We start from the raw sequence: 24,718 nt of genomic DNA, 5'->3' as shown, positions 1-24,718 counted from the left end.
GTGTTTTCTATTTTTACTTTAGCTTAATTCTATTGGTCAGGATTTTTTCAAATATTTTAGTTTAGATGGATGTTGAAGTGCTTTTTGTTTAATGGGAAGCCAACATTACTTAAGATCATTTTAGATTTGGATACTGATTATTTATTTTAGTGTTTTGCAGACTTTTTCATCCACCCCAATAGCTGGGGGGGGGGAGGGGAGGAGGAACTTACAGAGTTTCACACATCTTAAGAATTCTGTGATTATTGCCAATTTAAAACTTTGCCTCGATTTTTAAACTTTTGTGATTTTATCCTGTCTTTTAAATTCAATGTTAATTTAAATTATAACAATTTAAAGTTTTTGTTGTATTAATTTCAAAACAGCTGATGGACTTTCCTTTTGACCCTCTTCTATATACAACTCCTCTTACCCAGTACCCCTTAATCTCAACTTGGACCTACTGGATTTAAGAATTTTGGGAATTCCGTGGCGGTCCAGTGGTTGGTACTCCGCCCTTTCACTGCTGAGGGCACGGGTTTGATCCTTGGTAGGGGAATTTTTTTCACATATACCCCACCCTTGTTCCTCCTGTGCTGTATCCTAGCTCGAGCTTCTGTGTCTGTTGCAGAAATCTCTTCTATAGTGCACCACACAAAAGAAGTCTAGGTCTCTTTTCCTTACTGTGTGTTGTAAATTATTTGGAATTCACCTCTTTGGCCTTCTGTAGTCTAAAACTTATTACATAATGACATAAAAAGATAAGGGAGAAGCAAAAGCAGGGGGAAATGCAATAACATGAAACTCTTAATATGACATTTGGTATTGATGTTCAACTCTTGTTTTGATAGCCCTATACTTTTCCTATATGGAATATTCAGAACTGTATGCGTACTTATTTTGCTGTGTTAACGTTCCAATTTTTGAAGGAAGAAATTTTGTTGATAAAAGTTCAAATTATACCTGGACAAAAGTTACATAATGAAAGACCATTATCTACCTTATGACTCTTCCAGTTTGTAACCACCAACATCCATACTTTGATATTTCTTTTTTTCTGACATATGCTTGTAAAATACATACATATGTATTTCTCTGTATGTTTTCACATGTAGACTTACGTAGAGACCACACAACGATAACTGTTTTATTTTCGGCTCTATATACCATGTCATAGTGTTACCACAAATCATAATTAGTATTTTATTTGATAAGAACATTATTGCTCATTAAAAATACAGGTATGTGTTACATCCACTGCATATGTGAGTACACTAAGGATGGGGTAGGTCGTGTAAGTGGTGAAAGGTTATATAGGTATTAAGTGATGTAATCAGAACACAGTCACCTTTGTTCTCTACACTATCATCCTCTTTACAGCTGTGTAAGCATAAACTCTTCTCATTGTCCTGTTGTCCCTTACTGTGGGTGTGTTAACATTCAGTAATTACTGATTTACCTCCAATCAGTAAATCAATAATGGTAATCTTATGAAGATGTGCCATAATTTGCTCACCCAATCATCCCATTAGTCTTTGATGGCTATATACAGTATTTAGTTTGTTTTCCATTTTTTCACTTGTATTTTTGTTTTTTGCCAAAAGACACAGTTTTGGAGTATGCATACTCTGTACATTTATCTGTGCTAGAGACCTATTATACGTATAGAATATATTTGTAGAATTATAACTTCCAGGTCAAAGTGTGAATCTCTGCAATCTTACTGCATAATAGCAACTCATTCCCCAAGTTGTATTATTTCCAACTATAGTATACATCATCTTGTAGAGCTATGTTATATATGACGTAATATGGGAAACATTTTTTATATTGAAAAAGTATCTCTTTCACAAATCAGAGTATGTAGTTCTTTCATTTTGCTTTAACAGCTATCTCAATATTGTCTATTGCCTCTAGCTAACCTTTCACACTGCTTGGATAAAGTTTCTTTGAGAATGATATGATTGGTGGGCTGATCACAGAGGGACAATAAACCAGAAAAGAAAGCAGAAAGCAAAGCACAAAGGTGCTGTTTAGGGAGAACCACTGGGCAAGGCGTTCTGGGAGACTTCTGTGTGGGTTTTTGGTGTAAGTGCTGCCCACAGGTAACACAAGCTAAGTGAGCTTGTTTTAGGGAGAAAAAACAAACAAACTAGTTTCTTAGAGATGCATGAGGATTTATTTTTATTGCATCAAAAATTCAAGTAATGGTAAACAAACTTGGACTATTATGGAAGCTCAGGAATGACCTGGTAGTCTCAACCTCCTGTTTTTTTCCCATCATCCTAAATATGTAGACCTTCATATTCCTCCAATTCTGGAGAAAGAAATGAGGAAGGCAATGGGGATTACCGTTGCATCTCTTGCCAGATGGCATGTACGTGGATCACTTGTGCAGTTGTGAAACATGCTTGCTTCACTTGCACGCTTGCCATTTGAATTGTTGGTTTAGCACAGGGGCTTAGGGTTTTCTTGTGGAAAGAATCATTTTATGTTGAATTAGAGCTGTAACAATTGCTAGTTGTGGCATGACATGATTCATGGAAAAGGCTTTGAACAGTTTTTGAAACACAGAACTAATTTAATTATTATTTAACCATTATCTTAATAGTCACATGTAATTATACCTCTTGTCTTAAAGAAAAAAACAGAAAATTTATAAGCATTCCAGGAAACCACTTTAAGAGATGCAATCAGAGAAGTGCAAATTAAGACAACAATGAGAAACAACTACAAACATATTAGAATGGCCAAATCTGGAATCCTGACAACACTAAATGCTGGTAAGGATGTAAAGCAACAGGAACTCTCATAGATTGCTGGTGTCATGCCTCTTGGTATTTATACAAAGGAATTGGAAACTTAGGTTCACACAACCACCTGCACAAAGATGACATAGCAACTTTATTTATAGTTGCAAAAACTCAGAAGCAACTTAGATGTCCTTTGGTTGGTAGGTGAATGGATAAACAAACTCTGTTACTTCAGGCAATGGAATATTATCTAGCACTAAAAAGAAATGAGCTATCAAACCATGGAAAAACATGTGGAAGAAACATAAATGCATATAGCTAAGTGAAAGACGAGAATCTGAAAAAGCTACATACTATACAATTCCAAATATATGACATTCTAGAAAAGGTAAAAGTAAAAAGTAAGAAGACCAGTGGTTGCCAGGAGTTGAGGGAGGGGAGAAGAGTCGAATGTGTGGAGCACAGAGGATTTCTAGGGCAGTGAAAATACTCTGTATGATATTATAATGATGGATACATGTCATTATATTGTCCAAACCCATTGAATGAACAGTATCAAGTGAACCCTAGTGTAAACTGTGTACTTCAGATGATTATGTTTCAATATAGGTTCATCAGTTGTAACAAATGTACCACTCTGGGGAGTGATGATGATGATGGGGGAGGCTGTACATGTGTGGGGCAGGGGATATGTAGGAAATTTTACCTCCCTCTCAATTTTGCTGTGAACCTAAAACTTCTCAAAAAATATTCTTGGGCAAAAATGAAAAAAAAAAAAGAGAGAGAGAGAGAGATGCAAGATTAAGACTGAGAGCATAGTTCTTAAGGTCACACTTTTTTTGGCAATAGGACTATGATATTAGCACAAAGAATATAGTCCAGCCAAACTCAAATTTTGTGCTTTAAAGAGTGTCATTGTGAAACATTTGGCATAAATTCTGTATGTGCCTTGCTATGCTCTATTTCTTATTGCATCATTTCCCTTCCTTCTATGATGCATTGCCTTTACCTCTGACTTTGGCCCTGGCCCTGGGTGAACAGACACATCTCAATAGCCGCTGTCTGGGAAAATCCTTAAGCATGTTCATAAACGGGGAGAGGAAGCCTATAAAATTAGTTAACTCATAATATCATGTCTGCGGGGATGCAAAGTTCTCAAGAGTAAAACAAGAAACCTCAGTTTTGCCAAACCAAAGATGCAAAATGTTGTATTAAAGGCCATTTTGCCAATTGAAATCTTAAAGTGAAAAACTCTATCCTGTTCAATGTATATTTTTAGTTCACTTGAGAGAAGGTACCAGGGAATTAAAGAGCACACGAAGAACAGGTTGGTTCTTGCTGAGAACCTGCTTAGCAAAACAGAACTGTAAAGTGTCTTTAATATGACATACCTGAGAGATCACGAAAAAACAGAGTTTCCATGGCCCCTTCATCTGGGTCCCCCAATGATAACATCTTATATAACTAGAGTACAGTTATCAAAACCAAAAAATTGACCTTGGTACAATACTATTAACAAAACTACACAGCTTCTTTGAATTTCACCCATTTTAATATGCACACTTTTTTGTATATAATTCTATAAAATTTTACCACATGTATAGATTTGTGTAACAACCATCACATTCAGGATACAGAATTTTTCCATCACCGCCTCTCTGAAAAAACTCTCACATGCTACTCTGTGATAGTAACATCCTCTCCTACTGCTAACCCGTCTCCTCCACTGATCTGTTTTCTGTAACTACAATTTTATAAATTCAAACTTATTCAAATTAAATCTTATGAAAAGTAACTTTTTGAGACTAACTTCTTTTCACTCACGCTAATGTTTTGAAATACATCCATTCTATGCGTGTATCAATAGTGTACTCCTTTATATTGCTGAGAAGTATTCCATTGCATGTATATACCGTTGTTGGATTTTCCCTTCACCCAGTGAAAGACACTTGGGTTATTTCCTGTTTGGGGAAATTACAGAGAAGGCTGTTATGATTGTTCTTGTACAGGTTTTTGTGTGAACATAGTTTTCATTTCTCTAGGATACATTTCCATTGGTGACATTTCTGGGTCATATGGTAAGTGTATTTTTAACCTTATAAGAAACTGCAAAACTGTTTTCCAGAGTGGCTGTACCATTGTATATTCCCACATCACTTGTTTTTTGTCATTTTTTAATATTTTAGCCATTTTAGTATGTACAGTATTATCTCATAGTGGCTTAAATTTGAGTTTCCTTAATAGCTAAGGATGTTGAGTATCTTTCACGTCCTTTTATGCTGTACATATCTTCTCCTTGGTGAAAAGTCTGTTCAAGACCTTCCCATTACTTAATTAGATTTTTTTTACTATTTACTTTAGAGAGTTCTTTATATATTCTGGATATGAGCCCTTTGTCAGACATACAATTTGCAAATATTGTCACCTATTCTGCACGTTGACTTTTCAGAATCTTAACCATATCTATCACAGAACAAAAATTATTAATTTAGAAGTCCAATTTACTGACTTTTTTTCTTTTAGATCATGCTTCTGGAGTCAAATCTAATATCTCTTCTGCTAACCATAAGTCAACGAATTTTCTCCTATTTTTCCTGTAAAAGTTATGCAGTTTAACATTTTAAATTTAAATGGTCGATTTGAGTTTATTTTTCATAAGGTGCCAGGTATGAGTTGAGGTTCATTTTGTGTGTGTGTGTTAGATATACAACCAACACCATATGTCTGAAAAAATATTTCTCCACTGAATTCCTTTTGTACTTTATGTTTTGGCTATTATTTTGTGGGTCTACTTATAAACTCTGTTCTGTTCCATTGATGTATGTCTCTATCCTTCCACCAAAATTTACAATGTCTTGATTACTGTAGCTACACAAAATCAAGTAGTGTGATTCCTCCAATTTTATTGTTCTCTTTCAAAATTGTTTTAGCTACCTTAGTTAATTTGCCTTTCCATGTAAATTTTAGAATATGCTTATTAATGTCTACAAAAAGGTTTGCTTGGATTTTCATAGGAATTTCTTTATACCTATGAATAGTTTTGGAAAGAACTGGTCTTTGCTATGTTGAGTCTTCCATTCTATGAACAAGATATATCTTTCCACTTATTTTGGCCTTGTTTGATTTTTTTTTAATTAGCATTCTGTAATTTTCAGCATAAAGATCTGGCATATGTTTTATTAGAGTATAGCTATTTTTGGTTATTGTTTATGGTGTTGTGTTTTTGTTGTGGTGTGTGTGTTCATGTGTAAGTGTTGTTTTATGTTTTGTTTTGTTTTGATTTTTTGCTGTGTCACGCAGCATGTGGGATCTTAGTTATCCAACCAGGGATCGAACCTGTGCCCCTTGCACTAGAGGAGTGGAGTCTTATGGAGTGTTGTGCTTTAAATTTGAATTTACAGTAGTTATGTTCACTGTGTATGTGCACACGCATACACTGTGGTGACATTATACTTGTAACCTAGCTAAATTTACTTATTGGTTCTAGGAGCTCTTTGGTAGATTCCTTGAGATATCACATCATCTTTATTATTCTTTTTCTTCCTGTACGACTATTATTTAGTTTCTTTTTCTCTTATTGCATTAGCTAAATCATCTAGTACTATGGTAAAGAAGTGGTGAGGGTGGACATCTTTACCTTGTTTCAATCCTAAAAATAAAACATCAGTCTTTTGCCATTATGTATGATGTTATCTGTAGGTTATCTAAATGTTCTTTATCAGTTTTAGGAAAATCCCTCCTTTGGGCTTTGGGCTACTCCTACTCTTCTGATAGATTTGATACAGAATGGATGTTAGAGTTTGTATGCCTTGAATCTCTCTAAATTTATTTAGGCTTTTGAAAATCCCAGAATATGGTCTATCATGCTAAATGTTCCATGTGCGCTTGAAAAGGTGTGTATTCTGCGGCTGTCAGGTGGAGCATATAAATCCGTAAATGTCAATTACATCAATTTAGTTGACAGTGTTGTCCAAATATTCTCTGTATTTATTAATATTTTTTTCTCTACTTCTTCTACTAAATATTGTGGGGTATTGGAATTTTCAACTATAATTTTGGATTTGTCTATTTCTCTTTAAGATTCTAACAGTTTTTTTCCAGTTGGCATACATTTTGAAAATCTGTTATTTGGTGTATAAAGGATTAGGATTATTAGGTCCTCTTGATAAATTGACATATATCATTATGAAATAAACTTCCTTATCCCTTATACTATTTCAGTATAACATTTACTTTAAATGATATTAATATTTCCTTTAAAGCTTTCTTCTGATTTTTGTTAGAATGACATATACTTGTCTATCCTTTTACTTTTGCCCTATTTATACCTTTATATTTAAAATACATTTCTTCAGGAAACATATAGTTGGCTCTTGCTTTTATGTCCAACCTGACAATCTGTCTTTGAGTTTTATATTTAGATGCTTTACATTTAAAATTATTATTAATATGATTAAGTTTAAATCTTTTTTTTCTATTTGGCACATATATACTTTGATCCTTTTCTTTATCTGCCTTGTTTGGAATAATACAATATGTCTAATGATTCCATTTTGTGTCCTTTATTGGCTTATTGTCTATAACTCTTTTAAATTAGTGTTGTGGTTGATTTAGGTTTATTATGTACATGTTTAACCTACCAAAGTTAAGCTTCAAGTGATATTCTACCACTTCATATAATGTGGAAAAGCCATTAAATAGTATAATCCCATTTCTCCCTTTCCAACCTTTGTGAAATTGTCATAGTACCTTTTTACTCTTACATGAGTAACACACACTATGTTATAATTATTTTGTATAAAAAGTAAATTATATGTAATGACATTTAAATAATAATAAAATATATCTTATATATTTACTCATGCAGTTTACTCTTGCAATCCCTGTGCTATTCATTCCTCGGTGTAGATCCAAATATCCATACAGGGACTTCCCTCGTGGTCCAGTGGGTAAGACTCCGTGCTCCCAATACAGGGGGCCTGGGTTCAATCCCCGGTTGGGAAAGTAGATCCCACATGCATGCCACAACTAAGAAGTCTGCATGTTGCAACTAAAGATCCCGCATGCCACAACTAAAACCCAGTGTAGTCAAAATAAGTAAATAAATAAATAAATAAAAAACAGGAGAGAAAATATATATATATATAGTAATAAAAAGTACCTATCTATTTTTTTAAATATGCATACAGTATTGTGTTCCTTCTGCCTGAAATTTAACAATTATTGTAGTGAGGGTCTGTTAGTGATTAATTCTTTCAGTTTATGTATATATGAAAAGGTTTTTATTTTTCCTTTGTTTTTGAAAGACATTTTTGCTTTATACAGAATACCAGATTGACATTCTTTTCTTTTAGTATTTTAACAATATCACAACATCCTCATCTTGCTTGTGTTGTTTCTGATAGGAAATCTGCTGTTTTCCTTATCTCTATGTCTCTGTACTAACTTGTACTTTGTTCTCTAGTTACTTTCTTTATTACTGACTTACAGTAACTTGATTTTTGATGTTCCTTTATAGATTTTTTCATTTTTCTTGTGCTTGAAGTTTACTGAGCTTCTGAATCTGAGTGTTTATACATTTTTGTCAACGTTCTACTCCATCGCTCATATATTACGCTACTTGACATGGTCCCACAGCTTACTGATGCCCTTTTCATTTCTGTTAATTTTTTCTCTCTTTTACTTTGGATGGTTTCTATTGTCATGTCTTATTTCTTCTGCAAAGTCTAATCTGCTGTTAATTCAATTTGGTATATTTTTAAAATATAACTCAAATGTTTGTTGAGCTTTCCTCTCTAGAAATTTTATTTTGGCCTTTTATATTTATGACACCTCTAACTAACGTTTATATTAGAGAATGCAGTTATAAAAACTGTTTCAATGTATGGATACAATTATAGTATCCATTTTAATGTTAATTTTAACATCTGTGCCACTTCAGAGTCATTTCCAATTGATTAATTTATATACCCATTATGGGTCATATTTTTATGTTTCTTTGCATGCCTGTTAACATTTTTTGGATGTCAGTATATTATGAATTATACTTTATTGGGTGCTTTATATTTTTGTATTCTGATAAATATTCTGGAGCTTTGTTTTGGACCATTACTTGGGAACAGCTTCATAGTTCCACATCTTGCCTGTAATATTTGTTGGATCCAGAGCTGTATTTAATCTAAGACCAATTATTCTCCACTTATGTGTCCTCTTTCTAATGTCCCATGAATCCTGACCTTCACCAGTCTGGCTGATGGAAACAGCTGTTATTCTCAACATTTTGTAAGCAAGAGGTACCTCTGATGCTTTCAGGTTGTTTTTTTCCCTGGCTGTGAGCAAGTTTCCTAACTCACAGGCACTGCTGGATCTTTTGCCATTCTCCAGGATTTTCTCTGTGTTTAGTTCTTTTCCCTCTTCTCCTCAGAACTTGGGTCTGGGAAATCAGGCCACCTTGCTTTTCCAGACATCTAGTTCCATATTCTCAATTCAGAAATCCTACTGAGATCCTTGCCACGCTACAACCTGGAAAAAGTCTTGAAATAGTAAGCTGGGGAAATAGTGGGCTAATGGCATTATTTCACATCTTTCAGGGATCACTGTCTTCATTGTCTAATGTACAGTAACTTGAAAACCATTCCTTCATATATTTTGTCCCTTTTTTGTTGGTTTGTTTTTACATGTGGCAAGGCATATCTAATTCTTGTTACTTTTTACACAACATACTGGTCTATTCCTCCTGTAATTAATCAATGATGACTGAACCCCTGAGTGTATGCTTCTACCTGGCAATATTATGGTGAATAAGGAACAATGTGAGTGAAACCAAAAAAGATAAGTGAACTCACATTTGCAACAGTGAAGGGAAGTCAGAAATGATATATGTACTGTCTATAGGCATCTCAATGGGGAGCATCCACCCTATGCTAATGAAACAAAGGTTTAAGATGGATCAAAAGAAAAGATAACATCTCTGTCAACTAAACTATTATACACCTAATCACCTCATTTTATACTTATGTTAAAAGGTCTTCAAGAATTATGAAGGCATAATTTTTGTTCACACAAAAATGAAGACAAAATTGGAATTAATTCTTAAATGAATTTACAAATATCTTGACATTCTGTTTCTGATTGTTCTGAATAAGATTTTGATCCAGAGTCATGAATATTTGTCATCACCCTCTGTAGCATTAAGAGTGATGACCATGAAACATGTATTAATAAAAGGGGCTGCAATATTGTATGTGAGATTTCCACCTTTCCTGTACACACCCATTCTGCACGTTTTCACGCAGGTGATTGTACAAGCAAGTGACAATAGAAAATTTCTCGCCAAGTTCATCCTCGTGCAGACAATGAAAACCATGTCATGAATGCCACCAGACTAACAGAATTTTTGGAAAACTTTAAAGAAAAAAAAACCCCACAAACTAAAATTGGTAAACTATAGTAACTAATAAGGAGTTGGAAATATTTATCAGAGGAGCTACCATAATAGAACTGACTCTTGTGACTAAGATTTTACTTGGTCTAAGAGGGTAAAACTGCCCAAAAGGAAAGAAGAGGTGCAGACGAGGTATGAAGCAGCATGGCACATTAGGGGGTCTTAAATAGTGGTGTGTGAAAGAGGAGGCTATAAAAGAGGCTGAGGTGGAAATCGGGGCTCATAGCCTGCCATGAGAACGGAAGGGAACAACTGAAACACATTAATCTTCAAGTTCAAATCCTCTTCAAATTAAATGAAAGTTGAGGTTTATTGTGAAGTAGGCAAGAATATAGGTGAGGATATTTGAGAGATCCATTCATTTGTGTGATTGAATACAAAGGTATGGGAAGGAACCCAGTGTGTCACAGTGATTTTTCAGTAGGGTGGTGGTTTGAGAAGGAGCAGGACTCTCACCCTGCAGTGCTGATTCCCTAGGGAAGAGTGTTCAGATTCAAATCCTGTTCATATTTGCAGAAATTACGGGATTGTAGGGAAGATAGCAAGACTAGAGGTGAGAGATGTGAGAGACTGAAATAGCCTTATTCGGTTTTGAATTTCAATGAAAAGAGACTCTTCTCTGTCACTTCGTCCACTACATCTGAGGGGGGTCCTGGAGGATTAACACAGAAATGTTTTCACATTCTCTGAAATTTCAGTCCAGTGGGGATTCAGAAAACTAAACTGTGGGTAGAGAGCTGTGCTTGGGAACTCCGAGGGCAGGAATCAGACCTGGAATGGGACGCACAAGAAGGCGTCTAGGAGAGAACATCTGAAGAAGTGTTCTCATGAGGAGCAGTGAGGCAAACTGGGGGCAGGGAAGAGAGAGAAAAAAACTGTGTCTTTGCCACAGGCACGGGCAGGTAAGGAGGCCAATGCATCTGAGGGCACACTGGGCAGAGTTACTTGTGAAGATGTCAGGGGCAGGAAGGGCAGAGTTTGGTAGGACCAGGCAGGTGAGAGAGGGAGGAAGGTCAGGAAATGAAGCAGGTGCAGCCCACAGAGGAACGCCTGCGTGTTGAGGAATTTTGAAGGTCTGGGTCTTGTTCTTTGACCGTTACCCCAGGCCCATGAGGTCTGCCTGTCGGGAAGGTAATCATAACAAATGAGGATAGTCCCTGTCCCCTGGGGAGACCCCTGGATGTTACCAGGAGGGGTTCTGGGCTTGAAGAGGAGCAAGAGTGGAGGGGACAGAGCGAGTTCTCAGTTTCACGGACCAGCAGGGACCTTGAGTGCCCTGTTCACCTGTCTCCACCCTCACGCCCTCCCCGCCCCACCCGACTGCAGGTTGCTGTCCCCTAGGCCATTTTGCACGTGTAGGCGGATGGATGCATTGGCCCTAAGGTTCGGAGCTGCCCGCTCACAGCGCCATCTGGCGTCCACACGCGGGACCCGAGAGCAGCCTTGACAGGAAACCGCGGACCAAGTTCGTCCACAGCCGCGCACAGGAGGGACCTGTTACAAAATGATTTATTTTACATAAAGTTGGAAAATATGTAAGGGAATTACGTAGTCATTACTATATGTGGTGTTCTCGTACCTTCACCATTTTCGTGTATAATTTGAGATATCTTCTCTATTGAATTTAAAAATTTTACACTTATAATGAAAATGGAAACTTTCTTTAGAAAAGCAAAAGGAATAGTAAAACGAACAGGTATATCCACGCACCTAGATTCAAAATTGCTACATATTGCTATAGTAACTCATCTATATACATATGTGTGAAATGGACGATTGTGGAGTAAATAAAAACATCTCTGCCTTCATTTTCACAAGATAAAGATATTCTTCTATAACCATACACCTAGACCACTTTAAACAAAATAAGGGAGATACATCCCTAAGCTCATGATTCCTGTTCCGTGTTAAAATTTTCGCCAAAACATTTACAGCTGACCCCTGCCCCCAACCAGGATGTGATAGAAGATTCCTTATCGCTGTTGATGTTTCTGTCTCTAAAGTCCCTGGGAATTTAGGCAATCTCTCAACACCAGTCTCCCCTTTAATTTTGTTTTAGTACATTCTCAGTGACTTTTATTCCATGGCATGCCTCCCCTTTTTCCTTCCCTGCTTTCTCTAACCTTCGGGAATTTCCACTCTTTGCGCCAGCAACAGCCAGTAGCGGCCCGAGAAGCCTGCCCAAAGCGCCCCCTGCGCATGCACAGCCAACCCTCCGGGCACTGTCCGGACCTCGAGATCCAAGGGACTCATCAGGGGCCACGGAGCTGAGGGCCTTTTTGCGGCGTCGGATGCACAGGCGAGGCCAGCTTCTCCCTGCTTTCCCTCTGGGGCCGGCTGGAGAGTTTGTACAAAGAACAAGTTTGTTCAGAAATCATACTGCTTGCTCTGTGTTACTGCTTCAGGATTTGCCTTGTGTAGTATTTGTTCTTGCTTTTTGTTTTGGCATGCAAATGTATTTAACATGTGCATACATTCTCATTTAAGTCACATAAACATCATCTACAACAAGATTCATATTTTATATTGTGTATAAACCTTTCATTACTGTTTTTAAAAAATGCATTCATAATCATTTTTCGAAGAGTCTTTTCAATTATTTTAATCTCTTCAAGCATCACTCGTTACTAAATTGAATGGGAATTTGTTTAGGAAAGGCAGATGTTGCGCTTTCCCTCTTTTAGTGTTTTACAGAAATTTCCTCTGACATACTTTTGGTGGGAAAAGAGAGGGACAGAGACTTTTCCAAGAGCCACAAAGTAAAATGTGCTCAGAGACTCATGCTTTAAAAGTGCTGTGAATATGGTATTATATGGCTTAATTTGTTTTAGTTGTGAAAGATTCACAAAGACATTCATTTGTGTAAACAGAGCACTAAGATTCACACTCTGAATGCAGAGACCAGACACTTTATTGTGCTAGTATGAATTTTGTTATACTGTTTGCTTTTATCCTTACCCAAGGGCTGTAGACATTGGTTGGAGCCTGTGATTACTTCCACCTCATTTGTAAAATGTCTGTGTGATGTTCCTTGTACAGATGGCACATAGTATATATATTTATTATTTTCTTACTCTTTATCAAGTGGATAGCAAAATTGTTTACAGTGAAATAAAAAATTCTGCTCAGAATATGTGTTCATACATCTGTTCCAGGCAAAACATACTTTGGTAATCTGGTCATGTAGAAATGGAATTTTAATCTTTTATTTATTTCTCTTTGTCAGTTACCATAATGTTAAAAAGACTTTCATGCTTGCGACTTTTTAGGATTATCATTTTTGTTGACTTAGTTATTTGTCCACCTTTCTATGATTTAGCTGATTCATCAATGTCCATTATTTCAGGCTGAACCTTTGACACCAATATGACATAGTTTGCTTGTGAATAGGCTGCTGAGTGTCCTTGAGAGTGAAGATGGGATTCCTCAGCCTGGGCTGAACAGAGATTTCCTCACCTGAAACTGCCAAGAGACACAAAAGCAAGAGGGTAGAAAAAAAATCCAAGGCTCCAACAGTGTGGAGGGCATGAATGACAGCAGGATTGTGTTGAAAGGAACACATTCTCTTTTGAAGGAAGCATCCTCACAGGGTGCATCTCTGAGACTCAGTAGCATATGTCTGCTATGCAAGTAATGAAAACCTTAATCTAATGATCTAAAAACTATTCTGGGGGGAACATTTGATTTCAGTTTATGAGTTGTGAGCAACCAACAGAGCAAAAGGACTGATGCTTTATGGATATTTTTTACTACAAATTGTATGGTTTCATTCAGGGGCTCTGAGGGTCAATACTCTAAATAGAGAATTTAAGGTTTAGATCTTAGTCAAAAAATTACCCTTCATCGTCACACTATTAAAGTCTGTCACCATTAACCTTAATTTTCCTGCATGTGAATAGCAACCCTGTGCCCCATGCAAACTACATAGAATGTGACATTATTATGTAGCAAAGGGCAGAGACGTTTCCCCAATTTAAAGGAAACTGGAGAGTTTTTTTTGGAAACAGAAGCAATAAGCCTTACTGTTTTCTCTTTAAAAGAGAAAAAAGATGATCATTTTGTTTTGCTTTTATAAATAGAAAACTCTTCTTGAATTAGTTTGTAATGTTGTAAGTTTACCAGCTACATATAACTGGTAATATATGTGGCTGGTAAGAAATCATTAAAAGGCAGATTAGGGTCCCTATGAGAGGTTCAACCCATTTAAGCATATCATTTCCTTCATCTCTAATGGGTAGATATTTTATCCTTGGGCTTGTTGCAAGATGGCTGTGACATGTGGAGACCTCTTTTTTTTTGCAGTCAGAAAGATGAAAGGGTTGAGGGCCAAGTTTGAATGACTTTCCCTGTGTCTTTACCTTTTTCTTCTGCACTACTTCTGTAGTTCTGTGATCCACGTCTCAGTGGAACAATGATGCACATAGCAACCCTGTCTGCATGGGAGTGGCATGATTACCCCCTATTCTTCTTATCACTGGACTTGGAGGACAGTTTGATGAGGTAACCTGAGATAGATCTTAAGGGAATCAGTATGTAGTGTCTGTCACACTTTCCTCTTCTTCATCTGGGGAGTGTTCTGGGCTACCATAGGCAGAAGACAGTGCCACATCTCACGTGTGTTTTTCATCTTTACATGAGCCTAAAATGTGGCCAGTAGTAAAAAGCTGGTAAGAGAAACATGGGGAATTGACTGTGAGTCAATTCTACCACGTGTTAGATCGAAGACTGCCAGTCAGTTATTAAATATCTGATGTCATTATATGTCCCATTGCCATAACAACAATAACCACCTCATAGAGATTTGTGGGAATTAAATATATTAATAACAGTAGCTAGTACTCACTTATGCTCAATGAATACTTATCGTTATTTTCTGAGTGGAGATGTTTCTTATGTTGTTCAGCAGCAGTGCAGAAAGAAAAAGCCATACAGAACAAACAATGTACCTTCTTTATGCATCTCCCAACTGGCTAAAACTTACTTCTTGATTCTGGATGTAGAGTCAAGAGGAAATTTTGAATAGTCATCTGGACAGACAGGCATGGGAATTCGGTTTTTGACTGCCCACACAGAAAACTGGTGTGCCAAGGTGTGGTTGTGGAGTTACCTCCGGGAGACAGAACCTGTGCTAAGACCTAGTTCCCACACTCAGCAGCCCTGCAGTGAGAACATTCACAGAGAGTTCCTAGAAACATGCCTGGCAATACAGATACCAGTACAAATTAACCATAGGATTACTAGCCCAATGGATTATCACCTCTGAATTTCAAAATATCATATCAGGATTCTCATAACTATTTTACAGATCAGAAATTGGAGGTACAGCCAGGTTAAGAAACTTGCCCAAAGCCACACAGAAAATAGCAAGATTGGGAAATCATCCCAGGCTGCCGTACTTCACAAGTCTTATTCCTCAGTATGAAAACCCACTGACGAGAGCATTAAGTGGAAAAAAAGAAAAAAAAATCTGGAATTTTAAATGTTTTTTATCTGCCTATCTTTCTCTAAGGCTCTTGGTTTCATTCTCCTGCCCTTCAGCAGCACATTCTTTGAATACCACAGTGAAAACTGCCCTGATATCTTACCTTCGGCCTGGTGACAATACAGCTCTCAAAATAACCTCTATACAGAAGATGGCCTCAAGCTGTGACCCATAATAACAAGAGGCAGCCTGCAAAGTCAAATAACCTACTATATGGTATTTATTGAAATGCCAAGGTTTTAAAAGTAAAATATGAGATCCAAGTATCCCTCCCATCAACAAATACAAAGCAGTGGTAAAGAGATTTTAATCAATAATATACTATTGCAATAAGGAAGGGGATCCACTGTAAACTGAACTCAACTTCTATTTGTGCAGAGGTGAATAGGCATTGTAAAGAGAGAATGAGGGGAAAGGGAGGGAGGCGAGTAGGGGCTCAGTAGAATTGGGATGGGAAAATCAAAGGGTTGGTTCCTGTAAATCTGATTAGGCCAGCTGTGTCTGCTAGCTGACAGTTATAGAAGCTGAGATGTTATCCTCTCACAGAGACTTGGAGATGGAGGCCCCATCCTTCCTAATTTCATTTCAAAGGAATGGCTTTCAGTCCTTAAGAAAGACTCCCCTGAGTTGAAAGAGATACATATACATCTCAAAGGGACAGAGAAAGGATTCAAAATTGTAAGCTCATTTTAGTAAGTACTCTAAGAAAAAGGGATCAGGTGTTGGCTAGAACATACAGTAAATTTTTTGGCAGCCTTGAGTCATCCTAGGGATTCAGTTGTTAGAAACTATGACAATATTTGTTTAAGTCTTTTAATATAGGGGGTAGAAAATGGAAAAAAATCATTTGTACTGAAACTCTGTAGTTTTCATAGGCCAAGATGAGGTCTGGTTGAGAAGGCTCAGAGGAACCTGGCTAAAGTTTGGTCAAAGAACTTTTGTCAGTATAAAAGATAACATTGCATTCTAGAATTCATATGGAATCTCAATAGATCCTAAATATTCAAAATGATCTCAAAAAAGGACAAAGTTGAAAGTCTCATACTTCCTGATTTCAAAACTTATTCCAAATCTACAGTACTTAAAAGAGTGTGGTACTAGCATAAAGACAGCTGTATGGACCAATGGAATAGAATAGAGTGTTCAGAAATAAACCCTTGCGTATATGGTCAAATTATTTTTGACAAGGGTTCCAAAATCATTTCTAATGGGGGAAAGACAGCCTTTTCAAAAGAAGGTGTTACAGCAGAAACTAACACAACATTGTAAACCAACTATACTCCAATAAAAATTAATAAAAAAATAAAAAATACCAAAAAAAGTTGTTGGAAAAAACTGGTTATCCTCATGCAAAAGTACAAAGTTGGACCCTGATCTTATGCCATATACAAAAACAATTCCAAATGGATCAAAGACCTAAATGTAAGATCTAAAACTATAAAACTCCTTGAAGAAAATGTAGAAGGAAAGCTTAATCATGTTTGATTTGGCAGTGAGTTATTGCATATGACCTCCAGAAGCACAGGCAACAAAAATAAAAATAGATAAATTGGAGTATACCGAAATTAAAAACTCTGTGCATTAATGGACACAACTGAGAGACTGAAAAGGAGACTTATGGAATGGGATCAAATATTTGCAAATTATATCTGATAAGGCATTAATCCAGAATACAAAGAACTCCTGCAATTCAACAATAACAAAACGAACAACCTAATTAAGAAATGTGCAAAGGACTTGAATGAACATTTATCCCAAGAAGATATGCAAATGGCCAACAAGGACATGAAAAGATGTGCAACATCAGTAATCATTAGGGAAATGCAAATCAAAATACAGTGAGATACCACCTCATACCTATTAGAAAGGCTACTGTAAACAAACAAACAAACAGAAAATGACAAGTGTTGGTGAGATGTGGAGAAATGAGAATCCTTGTGCACTGTTAGTGGGAACATAAAATGGTGCAGCTGCTATGAAAATAAAGTAGGCATTTCCTCAAAAATTAAATATAGAATTATCATAATATTGCCACCTATTGAGATAGATCGATTGATAAATGATAGATGGGTCTCAGCTACTAAGAGTCTATGTTCAGTAGTCAAATTTGGTGGAGCAAGCGGGCAGTTAGGTGAAAAAAAAAAACCACATAGAACATTGCAGACTCTTGCTACAAATGAGTAACAAGAAAAACTCAAAATGTAACAAAAACAAAAGCAGATATGATGGGGATGATTCCTGATTGTTGACTCCACCATGGTGTTAGGTGGTCACAGAGCAGCTTCTTGAAAGTTTATTTCCATATATCCTGTTATCAGTAGATGCCAGTTGGACTCTGAGCACCATGTTCATGAGTTCTGTACTTGTAGCACCTGGAAACAAGAACTAGAATGTAGGGACTTCCCTGGCGGTCCAGTGGTTAAGACTTCACCTTCCAATGCAGAGAGTATGGATTTGATCCTTGGTTGGGCAGCTAAGATCCGACATGCCTTGTGGCCAAAAATCCAAGACATAAAACAGAAGCAATATTGTAACACAAGACATAAAACAGAAGCAATATTGTAGCAAATTCAATAAAGACTTTAAAAATGGTTCACATCAAAAAAATAAAATATAAATTTAAAAAAAAACTAGAATATAAGCCCTTTGGAGACACTGAATTCTACTTGACCTTTTACTTATATATCCGCAGAGCTTAGGATATTTCCTCTGACCTCACTGGTGAAAATACCTAGATGTTGAATTAATACATAGATGAAATACATTGATTTGAGTATGAAGAATAGAGCTTATAGCTCAGACAGAAAATCCATCATTAATAACTACAATTTTCATTTTCATCTGTTACCACATAAGCAGTGTGAAAATAGGTTATTTATATTGATAGCATCAAATTAAAATTCTGTTTCAGTTTCTGTGTAAAAATCACAAGTAACACGTACAAGTATGCTATTATTCTTCTTATATATTAATACATTAATTTAGGCTTTCCAAAATAGCATTACTTGTTCCAGTATTTTCATGTTTCACTCAAACCTTTAATAAAATGAGTAATAAAAATTTAAAATGATCTTATTTTCATAGAAGCAAAATGGAGCTTGTTATTTTAAATGTTTTACTTACTTACAAGTTGAATATTTATCCTCGTTACTGTTGTTTCTGGCCTTCCTGGGGCTAAGTTGCCCTCCACTAGAATTTGTCTCCGTAGGAGCTTTCCGATGTGCTTAGGGATTACCAAAGATTTAAATCACAGCCCATCAGAGTTGTCTATTCTTTGTTTCTCCATCACAAATTTGTGTCATACCTATAATGACTGTTTATACTCTTCCTGCCTATTTGCTAATCATTGACTCTTTTAAAATGAAGACTATTAAATGGGGGCAGAACCACTGAGAAAGATTTACAATTAAAAAGTTATAATGGGGAAGAGAAAAGCAGAACCTAAGCTCAGAGAATTTTATTAATCCAAGGGAAAAGTATTTAAGAACGACCTGAGTTGTCAGGGGGCAAGTTCCTTACGTGAGATGTTGACTAAGTTAATTATTAGAGTGTTATATTAGTTTGCTAAGGATGTCATAACAAAATGCCATAGATCGGGTGGCTAAACAACAGAAATTTATTTTCTCACAGTTTTGGAGGCTAGAAGGCCAAGATCAAGGTGTTGGGAGGTTTGGTTTCTTCTGAGGTCTCTCCTTTGACTTGCATTATTGCTGTGTCCTCACATGGCCTTTTTCCTTCTGTGTGTTTGCATGTCCTCTTTCCACTTTGTGTTAGGATCCCTGATGTCCCTTTGTGTGTACAAATTTTCTTTACTTATAAGGACCAGTAAAATTGGATTAGGGTATACCCTAGTGGTATTATTTTAACATAATCACCTCTTTAAAGGCCCTCTCCCCAAGCACATTCACATTCTGAGGTACAGGGGTTAGATCTTCAACATATGATTTTGGGGGAGACACAGTTCAGTCCATAACAAGTACAAATACAGATTTTAAGGCTACAGAAGTAAGGGAATGACTACCCAGAGGTAAAGATGTTTAAAGGTAACAAGGCAAGAAGACTGACCTGTTCATAGAACTGTCAGTGGGCATTGGGACAAGAGATAAATCTGATCCTGCAGGCAGGACTCTTACAATTTCATCTCTATGCAGGAGATGTAAATTGAAAAATCTACTGTGAAAAATGGATAATTGTATTTTAACATTTGGGGGGGTACAAATTTAACGAAGGAAAGATTGAAAATAAGGAGATTGATGCAATAACCCACTTATTTTTAAGTTGGGTTTATTAAGTTGAAATCCATCCTTTTCCAGTAGACAGTTAAATGTATTTCAAAAATTACATATAGCCGTGCAACCAGCAGCATAATTAAGATTATAATTAAGAATATTTTTCATCACCCACCCCTCAAATTTCTGTTGTGCCCCTTTGTAGTAATCCTACACCCAGCCTTGGAAATTATTAATCATGTCTATCTGGATGGTTTAGCCTTTTCCAGATCATATAAATGAAATCATTCTGTATGCAGTCTTTTCTCTGTCTAGTTTTTCCCACTTAGAATAATGCTTTTGAGAGTCTTTCGTATTTTTGCATGTCAGTAATTTGTTCCTTTTAAATTCTGAATCATACTTTTCTGAATAAATGTACTAGAATTTGTTCATCTTTTTACCACTTGATGGATATTTGGGTTGTTTCCAGGTTTGGGCTATTATAAATACAGTTTCTATAAGCACTTAGATACAGCATTTTTGTGGACATATAGCTTCACTTTTCTTGGGAAAATACCGAATTGTAAGGTTGCTGGATCATATAAGAAACGTATGGTTTGCTTCACAAGAAACTGCCAAACTGTTTTCCAAAGTGGCTATACTATTTCACATTTTCAAAGCAAACTATGAGAATTCCCATTGCTCCACAGCTTCCCTAGCATTTTATATTGGCAGTATATTTTTAACTTTTTAAAAATTATTCCAGTAGATGTGTAGTGGTATCTCATGGTGGTTTCAGTTCACATCTTTCTAATGACAATGGTATTGAGCATATTTCATGGGCTTACCTGCCAACTCTTCTTTGGTTAAGTATCACTTTTTATACTTTAAAAATTGTGTTTCTTGTTTTATTATTATTAAAATTATATATATATAATTCTTGATATAAGATTTGTTTCAGTTTATGTATTGAAAATATTTTCTCTAAGTCTATGACATCTCATCATTTTCATAACAGTGTCTTTCAAAGAGCAAAATTTATTTTTAATATTGGTTAAGAACAATTTATCCAGTTTTCTCTTTTGTGGTTTATAATATTTATTTTCTATATATGAAATCTTTGCTTATCCCAAATTCACAAAGATTACTTGCTATGCTTTCTTTAGAGGTTTTATATGTTAAGATTTTATATTTATATCTATGATAAATTCTGAGTTAATTTTTGTACATAGTGCAAAATAAGGATGGACTGTTTGGGGTTTTCTGTTGTTGTTGGTGGTGGTGGTGGTGATGGTGGTGGTGGGGGTGGTATATGGCTGCCCAATTGTCCTAGTCTCATTTGTTGCAAACACTATTCTTTCTTCATTGAATTTCCTTAGCACATTAGTCAAAAATCCACTGAACATATATGTGTAGGTTTATTTCTGAATACTATGCTGTTCCATTTATCTAAATGTCTATCTTTACACCAATACCACAGTATCTTGGTTAATGTTGCTTTATATTAAAGCTTTGAAATAAGTTGTGAGAGTCTTCAAACATTGCTCCTCATTTTCTGATTTGGATGACTATTCTAAGTCCTTTATTTTCCTACATAAATTTTAGAAACCTCTTGTCAACTTCTGCAAAAATTCATAATGGGATGTTGATTGGAGACTGTGCTAAAAGTTTTAGATAAATTTGTGAGAATTGAAATGTTAAAAATATTGAGACTTCCAGTCCATAGAATTGGTGTATCTCTACATCTATTTAAATATCCTTTAATTAACCTCATCAGTATTCTGTAATATTCAGAGTACAAATTTTGCACGTATTTTGCCAGACATTTCTCTTTAGTATATCATATTTTGGATGCTATTGTAAAATATATCTAACTTCAATATCCGATTATATCTTATTGGTATATAGGAAACTGATTTTGACCCATTCATTTTTGAAAACTAAGAAAATTGAGAAGCAACCACGTAATGTGTACTTTGCTATTTGTGAGGAATGGACAGATGAACAACAAAGATAAAGTTTCTCCTTTATCTGAGACATCAGTCAAGCAGAGATTTGAATAGGCAATGTAAATTCAGATTAGATGTGCTGTAGTGGGGAATGTGCATTTTTCTGCTGCAATTCACAAGATGTTTTAGCATGCAACTTGAATTTAAATCATCATTGAAGATTTCCTAGAGGAAACAATTTATGATTGAATACATAAGGAATAGGTAGCAGAAAGCCTTGTAAATTAGAGCTAGGGAAGACAAAAAAGGGATTGTATTCAGGTAGAAACGAGGGCACGTCTAGAAGTCAAGATTTGAGATATCTTATGGAAAGTAGCAATTTCTGTACAATTGAGAAACGCTGGAATAATATGCCTGGGCTAGATATTTGAGGAATTTTATTCCGTGTTAATGTGTTCTGATTTTGTAGTTTTTCTTGTTTCCTCAGGCTACTCTGGGTCTGCTTACCAGGAATGCAGCTGGTTTAAATGTAAAATGAGAATTTGGGAGTCCTTTAAATTTGAAGAAAAAATATGGGTTTTAGACTCAGACTCTGTAATAGGCAAGGGAAAAGTATGGGGTAGGAAAAATGAGAGAGAGCCTAAAGTCCAAGAAAAATGGGCACAGAAAAAGTTTGTATTTTCAGGGTACAACCTTCTTTCAAATGAGTTACAGACTTCCACATGAAAGACGCAGTCAGGTCAGGACCGCTCCTCTGGAGGCAACTCAGCTCCAAACACAGGTTACTTTCAAACCTTAAACTCGCCTTCTCATATTTCAGGAATACAGCTACCCTGTTTGGGGGGAATCAGGGACCCCTGGGCTCACAGCGCCATCTAGCATCAACAAAAATGGGAGGCCAATGGCAAGCTGAATGAAAAGATTAAAAAAAAAAAAAAGGATACAGAAACCAGAAATGCCTGTGTTCCTTTGAGCAGGATTTTTAAAATATATATTTCAAAAGTGTAACATAATGTATAATTTCGGGGTGGGGAGGTGATTCATAATTATTCCCGGTAAAGAAATAGGGAAGCCTGCCCAATATCCGCGTCACCTCTTCTATGTGTAACCTATGGGATAAAGGTTGGTGTGAATCCTATTAGACTGATTTCATTTACAAACATGGATGTACAGGGACTTGTTGCCGTGGACACATATGTAGTTCATATTTGGTTATAAAACAAATCCAGTTGACGCTGCATTGCGTCACGGTCATGCCTGCGGAACTGTGTATGTGTGTGTTTACAAACACATCCTTTTCCGGTTCAGTTTTCATAGTTCATGAGTGTAATTTTCATAGGCTAAATGCTTAATAGGTCATTATTCTTTAAAACGTTTCCCAATCTCATAGAGAGGCCTGACGTATTTATTCGAGGCCCCCGGCAGAGCCGCACACTTGATTCCCCGCAGTTCCGACCCAAGCGGCACCGACCGCTATCCCCGCTTCCGGCCCACCACGGCAGCCAGCCGGAAATGCGCCATTGTACGGCGCCGCCGGCTCGTTCGCAGTGCTTTGTGGGCAGGTCACGTGGCTCGTCCCCTAGCGCGCGACCCAGAGAACGGATATTTTACGCGGCTGCGCGGCGTGGGCGGGGCGGAACCAGGTGCAGCGCCGCTTCCCCTCCCGGTTTCCCTTTCCGAGCTCTCCTCCGGGTCCGTCAGCTTTAAGGTGCCCTCTGGGAATTTCCCATTGGTCGTTTGCGCAGCAAATATTAACAAAGCGTGGGAGTAAGCTTCCCATAAAAGTTTTCCTCTCTAGGCTTCGTATCATTATTATGGGTTTTTCTCTTTAACTTTGTGTCAACCTCTTTTTCTTTTTTCCAAGAAAAATACGTAGTGTGGTGTTTCCCCAGCCAGCTCTTCCCTTTTCTTTAGTCATGTAAACATTGCCTAAAAGCATACTTTTATACCCTTCCTTTTAAAATATTAACCTTTTTTGTTTTGTTTATTGTATTCATGTGAAATTTTAAATATTTTTCAATAGTACTGAACGTGATAATCTTTTTTTTAAAAAAAGTATACTACTTGAATAATTTCTATATTGTCCTTAAGATTCTCTATTGTCTCACTAATGTTTTTCCTAATTTTCCAACAAAATACCTTTAATATGAGAGAATATTTAAGGGCGTCAACGCCTCAATGTTTCCCCCCAAAGTCTCAATATTAATATTATAAAATCCTTTTAAAATTATTTAAAACATTTCTGTGCAAAGTTGAAAAAAGTTTCACAAGTTTTAAAATAGCTACTGGACTTTACTTTTCTGTGTATCCTGACTTACTCCATTACCCCAGTTCTCACCTGATAACTGATCATTCATTTCCCAGATTGTTTTTTCAGTTGACACTGCCTCTGGTTGACCTATGTTATTCTCCCAGTTGTGACTCTTTCTTTCTTTTTTCTTAGAAAATATTCCTCAAACTCTGTAATTCAGACGTCAGCTTTTTTTTTTTTTTTTCTGTAAAGGTCCAGATATTAAGTATTCTAAGCTTGGAGGACCAGATGGTCTCTCTGACAGTTATTTACCTCTGTAGTTGTAGCATGAAAGCAGCCATAGACCAACATAAATGAATGAGCATGGTTGTATTCCAGCAAAGATTTACTTACAAATGTATGATTTGACCAAGGAAGCTAATTTCTGACCTTACAGCTTAATTAGCACCTTGCTCGTGGTAAACAACACGGTAGTTTTATACAACCTTAGAAGTCATGTATATTTTATTTTTGTTGTTAATTATTTTGATTTGCCTCCATTTTGTGATTTATGATGGAATGTTTAAGTAATATTAGAGACGATTAGGGAAAGGGAGAGAATCCCAACATAACGACCCTATGGTCTGCTATATTTTATTAGTTGATTCTATTA

This window comes from Balaenoptera musculus, chromosome 2, assembly GCF_009873245.2.
Source record: "Balaenoptera musculus isolate JJ_BM4_2016_0621 chromosome 2, mBalMus1.pri.v3, whole genome shotgun sequence".
NCBI classification, from domain to species: domain Eukaryota; kingdom Metazoa; phylum Chordata; class Mammalia; order Artiodactyla; family Balaenopteridae; genus Balaenoptera; species Balaenoptera musculus.
Note: the sequence above shows the minus strand (reverse complement) of the source record.